We start from the raw sequence: 12920 nt of genomic DNA, 5'->3' as shown, positions 1-12920 counted from the left end.
CCCTTGTTACAAAAAATAGCCGTGCTAGAATTCATGTCCTGTATGAGAGAAGAAACCTTGGCTTACTGTAGTGAATATAAATCGTGTCAAATAAGTGAAGCAAAAGATGACTAATGCTCATTTGTGGGTGTGTATATCCAGCGTTGTGTGAGGGAAAGTGGACAGTGACCCAGTCTGCGCTGGTTTGGCTCAGCAATCTGAAATGAAGCAATTATAATGGAGCTGAAGGTGCACTTTTGATATTCAAAGAAACGTACAGAAACGTATGTAATGAATGACTAGACTGAAAGTTTTTTGTCAGTGCTCTATGGATATGTTGATTATGATTCCTTTCTCCTTTATTTTCTGGTCCATTTTGGTTCGGAAAGCTGATGTCTTTCTTCTGCTGTTATATTATATTAGGACATTTATTGTTGATGCAAATCATTTAAAAAGGGAAAGTGGGTAATGGCGTGCAAAACAAAGGAATTCAAAAGCAGTCGTGTCACTGCGTTGTTAGATCATGACCAAGACAGCAAAGGGCCCTGGGGCAAGTCTAAACGTACCATTTGCCTCTGCTGCATGAGGACCAGGAGAGAAGCATCAAAGCCAGCCAAAAAACGACCCATGTGGAATAAAACACTAGGTGGAGCAAGCGATTAGTAGCGTGTTAAGAATCAGGAGCACAGCGGTAAACGAGTTGGCGGGATGAAGGTGAGCACAGTAGCGGATGAGGAACACAGAGATGAAGCCCTGAGTCATGGACAATACAGGCAGAGCTGCATGAGAGACCAGTAGAGAACAGACCAGTAAGACCACAAAGGGCTTAACGCTAGATGCAAACTAGCATGGAGAAATGTCCTATTACAGCAATAAGAACAAGAGCCAGTGGAGATGTGATGCCTCCAGAAGTCACAGAACACTGCTGATCATCTAAGGCATAACCACCCCATCTGTGCACCTGTAGTGTGGGGACGCATGGTGTCATGGACCCAGCGATGTGATGTTGCGCTTGTTGATGGCAGATGAAGATGAAGATGAAGAGAAGAGAGGCACTTTCAGAAGCACAATCACTGCACTTTCATTTGCAAGATTAGGCTTTGATGTCCTAGAATGGGAGGACTGTGTACAGGAAGGATTTATAGAAGTAAGGAGAATACAGAGAGGAGGAATGGGGGAGTGTGCCCACCCTAACGGTGGACACAAACTGGATGGCGATGGGTCTGTTTCACCTGCAGGCAAACACAGTCAATGCTCAGAGGCGCTGTAGCATTTTCAGGCTTCCTCAGAGATGCCGTCACGGCACCGAGAAGTGTCCACCAAAACATTGGCCCCTGCCATGCATAATTCACAGCTAAACTGCACACAGCATCCACAAACACACCGCACACAACCCCCGTAACTCTGACAAGACAGGCTTTCTAGAAAGACCTGTTTATTTTACTCAGCGGACACAGCCCCAGTCAGTGTGGGTGGTTTATCACAGTTAGAGTGAGGGTGGTTTATCACAGTTAGAGTGAGGGTGGTTTATCACAGTTAGAGTGAGGGTGGTTTATCACAGTTAGGGTGAGGGGGGGTTATCACAGTTAGGGTGTGGGTGGTTTATCATAGTTAGAGTGAGGGTGGTTTATCACAGTTAGGGTGAGGGTGGTTTATCACAGTTAGGGTGAGGGTGGTTTATCACAGTTAGGGTGAGGGTGGTTTATCACAGTTAGGGTGAGGGTGGTTTATCACAGTTAGGGTGAGGGTGGTTTATCACAGTTAGAGTGAGGGTGGTTTATCACAGTTAGAGTGAGGGTGGTTTATCACAGTTAGGGTGAGGGTGGTTTATCACAGTTAGAGTGAGGGTGGTTTATCACAGTTAGAGTGAGGGTGGTTTATCACAGTTAGGGTGAGGGTGGTTTATCACAGTTAGGGTGTGGGTGGTTTATCACAGTTAGGGTGTGGGTGGTTTATCACAGTTAGAGTGAGGGTGGTTTATCACAGTTAGAGTGAGAGTGGTTTATCACAGTTAGAGTGAGAGTGGTTTATCACAGTTAGGGTTTGGGTGGTTTATCACAGTTAGGGTGAGGGTGGTTTATCACAGTTAGAGTGAGGGTGGTTTATCACAGTTAGGGTGAGGGTGGTTTATCACAGTTAGGGTGAGGGTGGTTTATCACAGTTAGGGTGAGGGTGGTTTATCACAGTTAGGGTGAGGGTGGTTTATCACAGTTAGGGTGAGGGTGGTTTATCACAGTTAGAGTGAGGGTGGTTTATCACAGTTAGGGTGAGGGTGGTTTATCACAGTTAGAGTGAGGGTGGTTTATCACAGTTAGGGTGAGGGTGGTTTATCACAGTTAGGGTGAGGGTGGTTTATCACAGTTAGGGTGAGGGTGGTTTATCACAGTTAGGGTGAGGGTGGTTTATCATAGTTAGAGTGAGGGTGGTTTATCATAGATAGAGTGAGGGTGGTTTATCACAGTTAGAGTGAGGGTGGTTTATCACAGTTAGGGTGAGGGTGGTTTATCACAGTTAGAGTGAGGGTGGTTTATCATAGTTAGAGTGAGGGTGGTTTATCATAGATAGAGTGAGGGTGGTTTATCATAGTTAGAGTGAGGGTGGTTTATCATAGATAGAGTGAGGGTGGTTTATCACAGTTAGAGTGAGGGTGGTTTATCACAGGGTGAGGGTGGTTTAGATAGATAGCTATCATGTACGCATTGTGTACCATCTGCTAATCCAGGTTCAGCAACAGCCTCACAGAATGAGCTTATGAAAAACTGCTTAGCATGGTCAAAAATAAGATATTTCTTAAGCCTGGGTTTGGGGTTTTAGCAAACAGAATTTCAGGTGACAATAAAAGTTCTGATGTTTGGTAAAAGGTTCATATCATATCAAAAGCCAATCATATCATAATGATGTCCGTTTCCTTTCTATGTGGATCTAAGTTTATTTGTTTATTCTTATGCTAAGTATTTTGACACTAGATACTAGTCATTACAGGAGAAAACTATGCTGTAAAAGTAAACATTCAGGCTTTTTGGGTGAGGATACCTGAATGTTTATTACAAGCTTAGAAGTGTACAATTTCAGTTTGAATATTACTGACAAAACTGGGAAGGTGACACTGTGTGGGATATCATCGTATTCTGAAGAGTATGGGTGTGATTGTACAACTACTGAGAAGGGTAATGCTGCAGGCATTAATAGGGTGAAATATTTGTGCTGGTATTATTGAAATTAAACCTTTTCAGATTGTATTATTATTTGTCTGAATTTAATTATATCAGCCACTTAATTAGAAACTCTTTGTCACGGTGACAGCTCCGGACCCCTCCTTGTGGGCGTGTCACTACGTTGTCTGCGTCTAGTTATGTCCATGTTTGTAGTTCCGTGGGTGTGGGTCGTTTGTGAGCGTGTTCGTTAGTCTCACCTGTGCCTTGTCTCGTGATCCCGAGGGTATGTGTTAATCACCTATTTAATGTGCGTTCGCGCAATGTCTTGTGCTCGTCTTTGTCTGAAGATTGTGCCGTGTGAGTGTCTGTGTGACGTGCTTGCGCTATACGTGCCGCACTTTGTTCATTTGTGTCTTCACGTTAAACGTTTCATGTCAACGTATCCGCTCGTCATGCCTGCCTCCTCCCTCCGTTACACTCTTAAATTGGACCTACATTAATTGGCTTCTTCATAGGTCTAACGAACACTAGATAAGTGCTAGTGACCCCTCAGCCAATGCCAATTTTTGCGCTCCCTTTTTTGTGTTCCAGATGTCTTGGCCCTCACGAGCAATTTAGTGTGCGTGCAGAGATGTCAAGTCCAGGTTCAGAAAGTAAAAGTCCTCACCAGGATTTTGCTCAAGCTTGCTAGATTTTCTAATTAGTGCAATCCAGGTAAAATTAGTGGAATCCACACAGTCCAGGAAGCCTGAGCAAAATCCTGGTGAGGACTTTTACTTTCTGAACCTGGATTTGACACCTCTGCGTGCGTGTGCAGTAAGGGTTTTCGTCAGAACATCACATATGTAGCTACTTGCTAACAATATGGCCAATTCATTTTAAACTGCTGATGTTCTTGTGACACATATACAAATTATGTCATGTGGTAGCATGACGGATGTTTCTTCCAAACACTCCACTGTATATGGAGATAACTCAACACTTAGACCAACAATGGAAAATTCCTCTAAATGTCATACGGGAAATCAAATCGTAATGCTCAGAAAACCAGACAACTTCTCGGTAGACTTTAAGACAAGATAGTAACTAAATAAGGTTTTCGTCTAATGATAGCAGTTTTTTAACCTTTAGTGCGTTCATTTTCCAGGAACAGCAAAAATGCTCCAAGTGAAATTGAGATGGTTCACAACTGCCATGAAAATGTCAACACTGTCATTGCTTCACTCTCAGACTCTGAAATTGAGTCTTCAAGTTCCACAAAAACAGTTTTACCGGGAATGTATGTCTTCAATTAATCATATCATGTCTTCAATTACCAGGGGTTTCCCTGTTAAGATTCATTTGAACTGGCCTTTGTTCAGTCTATACGTAGGAATAGAAACCTCAGCTTAAAGTTGCTTGAAACTCAGGACTTATCAAAAGTAAGAGCTGAAGTAAAATGTTAAGATCAATACACACATACACACCCGCATATGTAAACACACACATACACATATGCCTGCAAACCACAGAAAGGGCCCCGATGTTTACTGCCAATGTCCCAGTGACCTGGCCAAGGAGGACTGCAGACTCATGGATTTACGAGCACACATTCAGGAAGGGGGAGGGGTCAATTTCAGTCTTTTCAACGATAGGCTGAGAGGGCAAGAGGGGGCGAGATGAAGAGGCCGTCCACAGAAGGGCCTACTAGCCTTCAGCTCCCTGCCCACCGTCACCTTCTACAGGATGTGAACCTGTTCAGTCAACAGGAACTGAACATCACCGTCAACAGCACTGTGTCAGGCACTTATTCATCACATTTGCCTGTTTTCACATTTGCCTGTTTTACGGTGACCAATATTTCCACGGCTAAAATTAAAACACAGCGACCTTCCTAATTCAGTCTGAAGTGGAGAGGTTTATTTCCAGACAGTGAGACGTCTGGCAGGTGGCGGGAAAATGTGCTATCGCACCAGAGTGAAATGGAAATCATGAACGCTATGGTAACCAGTTTAGTCAGAATATATTTGCAAAAATAGACAAAACAGAAGTTACTACCTCCTGTTAGCAGTTAAACAAATACCTCCTTATTAAATGGGACTGTAGTAACAGTTTAGGTAGCTGTTCTGACACTTGACCTATGTCTCTTAATTTGTAATTTCACCATTTGTGTGAGTTTTTGTCTGGCTGTGTGCGCATTTATGTGTGAACACCCTGTATAATTCATCTCATTCTTTCACATGGGCTCTTTTGGAACATTTGTGTACACACATACACAGACACACACGTACACACACACGTGCGCACACACATCCACTCACATTGATCTTGGATGCATTCCCATAGTGAGAGGGCCTGCAACATATGTGCAGTGTTCTCAGCGATTACCTCATAACACCACACAGTTCCTGGAAGACATAGCGGCAGGTTTAGAAGGGCCAGAGAACTGTGGCTCACCATGCCAGTCCTGAGAGGGTGGTTATACACAGAGCTCAGTCATCTACGCACGCAAGACACTAGCATGCTGTTGGAATCATACTTCAATTCCCACACCAGTGGGGCAAATAAACATTTCACAAAAAAAACCCTATCATATCTAAATATAACATGAAACCCTATCATATCTAAATATAAAACGAAACCCTATAATATCTAAACATAGCATGCAAATGTAAAACATAAAAATATGTAGACTGAACTGCTGTTTTCATTCCCACTAACCGTTAACAGCAACGGTTCTGCTAAAGCATTTCGTTTCTCACTCACATTTAACGATGTACAAGATTTCACACAAGATGTTTCAAATAGACAAGGCACCCAGTTATGCAGAACATTTATTGAATGTTCTGATCAAAACAGACCTGCACCAATTTGGAATGCAATAAAAGCAAATGATGTTTCTGATATTACCTCGTCTGATGTGAGAAGTGCATGAAGGTTTAAGTGATTGGTCCGGTGTGGTTTAGCCAGTCACTGTACATGCTCAGCTTGGGTGCTAGTTAGAAACATTTATGTTTACTCGCAGGCCCACAGGAAGGAAGTCAGAAGGTTGGGGAAACGTAGCATGAGAGAGAGAGAGAGAGAGAAGGTACAGTGACCACCGTCACTGTATTTCAGGCAGTCAATACACAGATGCTACAGGTGCTCAATATACAGATACTACTAACTAAATACTAACAGGAAATCCTCATTTATTTATTCATTCATTAACATAGCTTGGAAGTCCTTCTGTATTTGCATATGATCTTCCATTGTGCTCTTAAAATCAATTAAATGTTTCTGTATTGAGTAGTGAAAAGTCAGATTTTGCAGACACTAATTTCCTGCAGGAAAAAAAATGATCACATATTGAAAGTACAGGACTCTTCTCTAATGTATTATACAGCATGTAACGTGGTTAACAATATGTTTTTGCTGACTCAGTCATAATGCATGTGATGGGAGGAGCCGGCTTGTAGCACCACCCCTTTAAGCTCCCTCCTCAACCATCAACGTCTCAGTACGGCATCCAGGCCAACGTCCAACATCAATATTTATGAGTTAGGACGCGGGGCTGCTGTGGTGCTTAGCCAATAGGAACGTCAGGATTTAAATGCCCGGACAGGTCACAGCTGGCACTGAAGCTGCTGTTTCACTGCCCCTCATCATCCTCGTCTTCATCATAGCTGTGGACATGGCCTGATTTGTTTTCAGAAACAAACCTCTAGAGAAAAGAGATCTGTGTCATTACATTCACACACACACACACACACACACACACACACACACACACACACACACACACACACACACACAGTCATACATATAAAGTAGTATACTGTTGCTGTCATGAACTGCTTAGCTCTCAGTAAACATCCCAAAATCAACCGATTGCTTAAAATGTCGCAATGCATAAAGACTTTAGTATCCTTGAACTGGACACGATTCTTATTGAAGAGTTCTAGTTGCTTCCTATGCTTTGTATGTGAACAAACTACCTTAAGCACGAGACAGGAACTAGTATCTTATGATAGGAGCTGATTACAACCTGATTCCATACAGTTATCAGTCCTGACACACCCTGGTTAATATGGGCATGAGGGGGAGGAGATGAGCTGTGGGTAGGGAATCGGGAGCCGCTATTTCTGCTTCCTGCTTCCTCTGTTATACTTAGAAACAGGTCAGAAAACTTTTCTGGAGCCGGTTAAACAGAAAACCTCCCATTTGACAAGGGTGTGTGCATGTGTGTGCATATGTGTGCATTTGTGGGTATGTACATGCGCATGTGTGTGCATGTGGGTGTGTGTGCAAATATTAACAGAGAAGAAGTTCAGTGTACTTCGATCTGAGTGTAAAAAACACAGAACTAACCCTGCATGCTTTACCGTCATCTGGAATATGAGCAGATTTTAAGGGCTTGCAAATGTGAGGCAGGTGCTCAAACAGAAGGAGCCTTCATGTAGCTAAATGCACCTAAACATGTAGAACAGTCTAATCCTTCTTCTAAAGCTATGACTATCAGAAAGATGGCCATGTTTGACTCCTGCACTCCAACCTGCCTCTCCATTTAAGCTGGCTAGGTGGTTAACAACCAGCAACTCTAGCAACTCTGCGCTGCGGAGATGAATTGCTGCTTTTTTAAGGCCGTGATATCACATCACATGAGGAGTTTGGAAGAAAGTGCCACTGATGAACCATCTGCTGTCTGCCTCCCCTCCCGAATAACCTGGATCAGCATGGAAGGAGCTCTGTGGAGTGGAGCTGAACCAGGATCCTCAACCCTGTTCTCCAACAGCTCTTATGCTCTTGGTGAAGTGATTAAAGGCATTTTAGCAACAGATGCAGCCAAATATCACAGCCCTGTTATACACAACCCGAGAAAGACGAAGCGAAGTCTAACCTGTGTAAATCCACCCAGAGGAAACCTGTCTTTAAATGTTTGTTTTGGGGAACGTCCAGTCATCTGATGTATCAGTGACTAATGAGAAAAACAACACAGCTGAAGATCTGGACGCAATGCTTCCACATAAAGTGTCAGAGGTTATTAGATGTATGGGCTATATTAGTACAATCTAACAGCTCTTTATGTTATTCAGTGTTACCAGTTCAGAATTAATGGAGCATCTAGATTTTAAATAATTAGAAATATCACTGGCATATAAAGGAGGGTTTTTAAAGCCTTGAAGACTTGCTGAATTTGCTGAAATGCTTTTGAAAGGTGATGGGCCAAAAGTAACCAGCTAATTCTGCTAAACAAGGGAAAGAAGCGAAAACCGTATAGAATGTGCGACCCATATTTATGCACACTCAACGCCAAAAAAACAGAACAAAAACAAAACATTTCACCTCTTTGTCTCCTGTTCGAGTCCAGCTTCTGGAATTAGCAGTTTTGTTTCCCCAGAGCTACTGAGCTATACAATAAATCAGTTGACATATGGCACAGAAGATATGACTACAAATGCACTCTCTAGAGTGATTTAAAAAGGCTAACATGCTGGATTTGGGAACAGGCACAGGGTTACAAAGGATGACCTTGCAAGACCATGACCTCACGGGTCCCACCAGACTAATGGGGCAAGTTTGCCATGATCGCTGCCCCCGCACCTGCCCAGTTCTGCAGAGTAATAATGCTTGATGCAGCATGTGCCCCACACACCCTCACAATATGTCCACTCACTCTAAACAAACGCAAAGTGTTCACTTTTTCCCCCAATACAGATGGTCTTTTGTTGGTGAAATTGGATACTGTAAGCTACTTACGCTTTCCCATGAGCTATTAATCAGAAACAAAACATAAACAATATTCTTATTATTTTGATTATATTCAACACACATAGCCGTTCAATTACACCAGCAATTACACGAGGCACAAATTATAGCGATGGGTCATAAACCGAGATCAAAGACACCTGAAAGCTCAAACTACTCCCATCCTAATGTAATGAATCATGGATGTTTTGCAGGTTCACCTGTTTCAGTGTGTGTGGAGAGTGAGAGGTGTGGGGGAGGGAGGGGTCACGTGATCAGAGTGGGCGGAGCCACTCTGGGTACTGAACGGAGCGCCAAGCGGATGCCAAGCACGGCAGATGGAGCGGCCGCTACACCCCACCTCACCCCCCCACCTCACCCCTCCACCTCACCCCCCCCCCCCCCCCCCCCAGCCTAACGAAGGTGGAGACAGAATGACTCCATTTGTTAATGTTTCGGTGAATTTCACAAACCTTGTTAGCTCGAGTGGAAATGTCAAGCAAATTTCATTCAATAACAGGTACAAACAGGGTATGACATGTTTATGCAGATTTATACAGTTTTCATCAAACAAGGATAAAACATAATTCAAATAATGAGTAAAATTCAGAATTTGTAGTATTAAAATACTGTACTGAACCATGCATAACCATGAATAAGGCATGTCATTTCTGGTATTGTATGGAAGAATCTCCTTGGTCATAATATTGTTAGCAACTCCACGGTAGGTACCACACTTATTAACCTCAAGCCTTTCATAGACCACCATCCGCTTGGCCTGATGTAGCACAGGGTAGCCTCATTACTGTTGCAGTGTCAAAACGCTCCTCCCCAGACAAACTCAATTAGTCTTAAAATGCTGGGAAATAACCTAATTGCTGCTAATTGCTGGATTATATGAATGAGGATTATTGGCATGGCAGACATTTCAAGTGACTAGTTTAATAATTTCATAATCACAGTTGTGGATGATGATTTTCGATGGCCTGGTTTTGAGCTGACGGTGAGAGGCTAAGCAGTCTACAGCTATTACTCTGACTGCTTATCTAATCATTATGCCCCGTTTCTTCACCTTACTCTAACACTGCTCAACCTGGCTACGTATAAGCAGAGTCAGACAATGTGTATGTGTGTGAGAGAGAGAGAGAGATGGATGAAAGATAGAGATTTAGAGAGATAGAGGCACACAGAGAGATGGAGAGATCTGATAGTAAACTGCAATCTTAGTCCTCGTTCTTGTCAGATGATTGATGAGGTAAGAGGCTTATTTTCTATATCCACACTGATCTCTCTGAAATTAGATGAATGGTGGTTTGAACAACAAATGCTAACCCATTTGGACACTTTCATAAAGGATTATCTCAGCCGTAATGTGCCATTTAACAAATGGAAACAAAATGGAGCTTAGCATAAACTCCCCACAATTCACCACAGCTGCTTTCAAAAGGTGTGTGCACTATCCAGTGTTAAAAATAATGGTACCCAACTTTGAAACATTTCTTCATGACTCCATAATCCACGAAACATGTCAACACTACAGGCATTCTTATATCACATATTAAAAAGCCATATGTTTTTTTAATTACATACTACACATCCAAAGATAGAATAATGTAGCTAAACATAAGTTTTGGAATGGAACAGTCCATTGTTGCTAGTTTGGTGGGGCTGTGGGTGTTTATATACACTGTTTTAATTAGCAGTACACCTTAATATTGCGTTCTGATATTTGCAATCAGTTGCAATGGTTGCAACACATACAGAATACACGATGCACAATACAAAAAACATGCACTGAAACCTGATATAGGGGTTTACAGTGTGGTCACACCCCTCTGGACTAGGGTATGGCAACACTGAGGTGTTGCAATGTGAAGTTGCAGTCAAGCGTCTTAGCGTGAAGGCTATGTATAATATTTTGCTATGTGTAATAATAAATAATAGCAAACATTAACCTTAATACGGCATTGGTTACACTGTAAAAAAAAACAGTTTTTTTACAGGTTTTTCCCAATAAATTTTACAGTTTTTTCCTGTATTTTAAAATGACAGGGAAAGTGTATTACAATTACCAGAACAAACTGTTTATTTAAAAATGTCATGTGATTTAACAAGAAAAATCTGTATAAATTAAATACATTATAAATCTGTTTTTTAACAATTCTTAGATAATAATTTTAACTAAACAAACTGTAAAAAGAAAGTAATATTGATTAATCTTAATGAGACAAAGTAATAGAATCTTCTGGAATTAATTTCAAGGAAATATTACAAGACAACATTGATGCATGTTTTAATTTAAGTTTTGACATGTTAAATATGTGATTTTCATGTTATAAAAGTGAGTAAAAAGTAAAATGTTCTTGACTGTGATTTATTTTTATAACATACATAAAGAGTTAAGGCGTTCCAGATCCATCTCATTTTCAATCCACTATTAAATATGCACTGTATCTGTATCACTGTATCTACACTGTAAACCCGGATTAGGTTTTAATAAATTATTTTAGTAATCATTAATTATTATTTCATGTTTCATAAAAAATATTGCCATTACTAAATAAAACTAGTTGTTATCATTATTGAGCTGAAATAGGCATTGCAATGATCATGTTAAGTAAAGATAACTGAATATGTTAAGTTTATGATTGGTAGGGGTGGGGCCTGTTTGAATCGGACCACTGCACAGTGTGCATGAAGAGTTGTTCTGGTTGTGCATATTGTTTGAAGAACCTTTCGTTATCACCCCGCTGCAGCCCAAATGCATGAGTTTTGAAATCAGTGTTTCTTCAAATGAGTATTTGCAACGTCAGCTTTCAGTGCATGTAACTTATTTAGTTAACGCGTAATATATTCTTATCGGTTCATATAGTGCTAGAACATGTGTCTGGCATTCCTGTCCGATCATAGTTTAACTATAACCGTAGCGTTGAAATGTGTGTTCTGACGGTTCGGAGTTTATGGCTCATTTTAACTATTAATGTTATATATATTTTTATATTGAAGCGTCGGTCCAATGGGGGACGGCGCTACTTCCCATGAGTCTCTGCGACTCCGGTATCGTTATCTGTTAATGTGATGTCTATGCATGTGTTGATTAATTGTGTACTTGATTATGTGCATTACTTGGTTTAAGTCCCCCTTCATCAATTTATGTAGTTGTACTGTGTGAATTATTCTATGCCATGTTTGTGTAGTGTTGTCGTGTTATTGCCGTTCTCTCATGTTTTGTGTCTAAATTAAGTCTCTTCTGCGTGATCGTGGGGTCTGGCGTGATTATGTTGTTGAGGCAGTTTGAATTTAAAAAGCCTTGTGCTGCGGTGGATCTGTTTGCTACCTCTCCTTCCTACACCACACTGCAATATTGTTATAATTGAATGTGAACTAGAGTAAAGACCACATTCAATTTTAGGAATATTTCCTTTAAAATGACAGTGTTGCATGTTAAGTGTTATAATCACCGTTTTTTTACAGTTTATGTATGTTTTTAAATTTACAGTACTTATCTGTTTTTTTACATAAACTGTAAAAAAACGGTAATTTTCTGGAAACGGGGGCGCCAGAAAATTGCCATTTTTTTACAGTTTATGTATGTTTTTAAATTTACAGTACTTATCTGTTTTTTTACAGTAATTTTCTGGCGCCCCCATTTCCAGAAAATTACCGTTTTTTTACACTTTTTTTTTTTACAGTGTATAAGTGTGCTATATACACTGTCGTCTCATTAAGATCATCTGTTGACCGAGTACACTCAGAGGCAATCGCTTTTATTTTGTGTACATCTTGATCGGTTTAGATAGGCCCGATAAACCGATAACGCTTAGAGGGAACTGCCAAGACAGAGGTGTAAAACACACATTTCTACGGAAACAGCATATGTGCCGAAACAAGGACATGGAAAAATAGCGCAAGGGGCCTGGCGCTTTGTTTTTACGTACGCATCAGATACAAATTGCTCCTTTAATCTGCCCAACCACTGAGAAAAAAAAAAAAACACAACTGACCTGAGCAGATGAAACCCAGTCGAAAAGTGCAGTGACCTTGAAAAAGCAGAGTGAACCCTTGTGACAAAGTGGCCTA

The 12920-nt window shown here is 41.1% G+C and overlaps 1 protein-coding gene across 1 annotated transcript in view; it reads right to left on the bottom strand.

Annotated features, from left to right (window-relative positions):
• otud7a (OTU deubiquitinase 7A) overlaps positions 1-12920 on the bottom strand; it is a 62947-nt gene that overhangs the window by 31358 nt on the left and 18669 nt on the right.

This window comes from Brachyhypopomus gauderio, chromosome 5, assembly GCF_052324685.1.
Source record: "Brachyhypopomus gauderio isolate BG-103 chromosome 5, BGAUD_0.2, whole genome shotgun sequence".
In the NCBI taxonomy this organism is placed as follows: Eukaryota; Metazoa; Chordata; class Actinopteri; order Gymnotiformes; family Hypopomidae; genus Brachyhypopomus; species Brachyhypopomus gauderio.
This window is presented reverse-complemented; position numbering and strand designations above follow the sequence as displayed.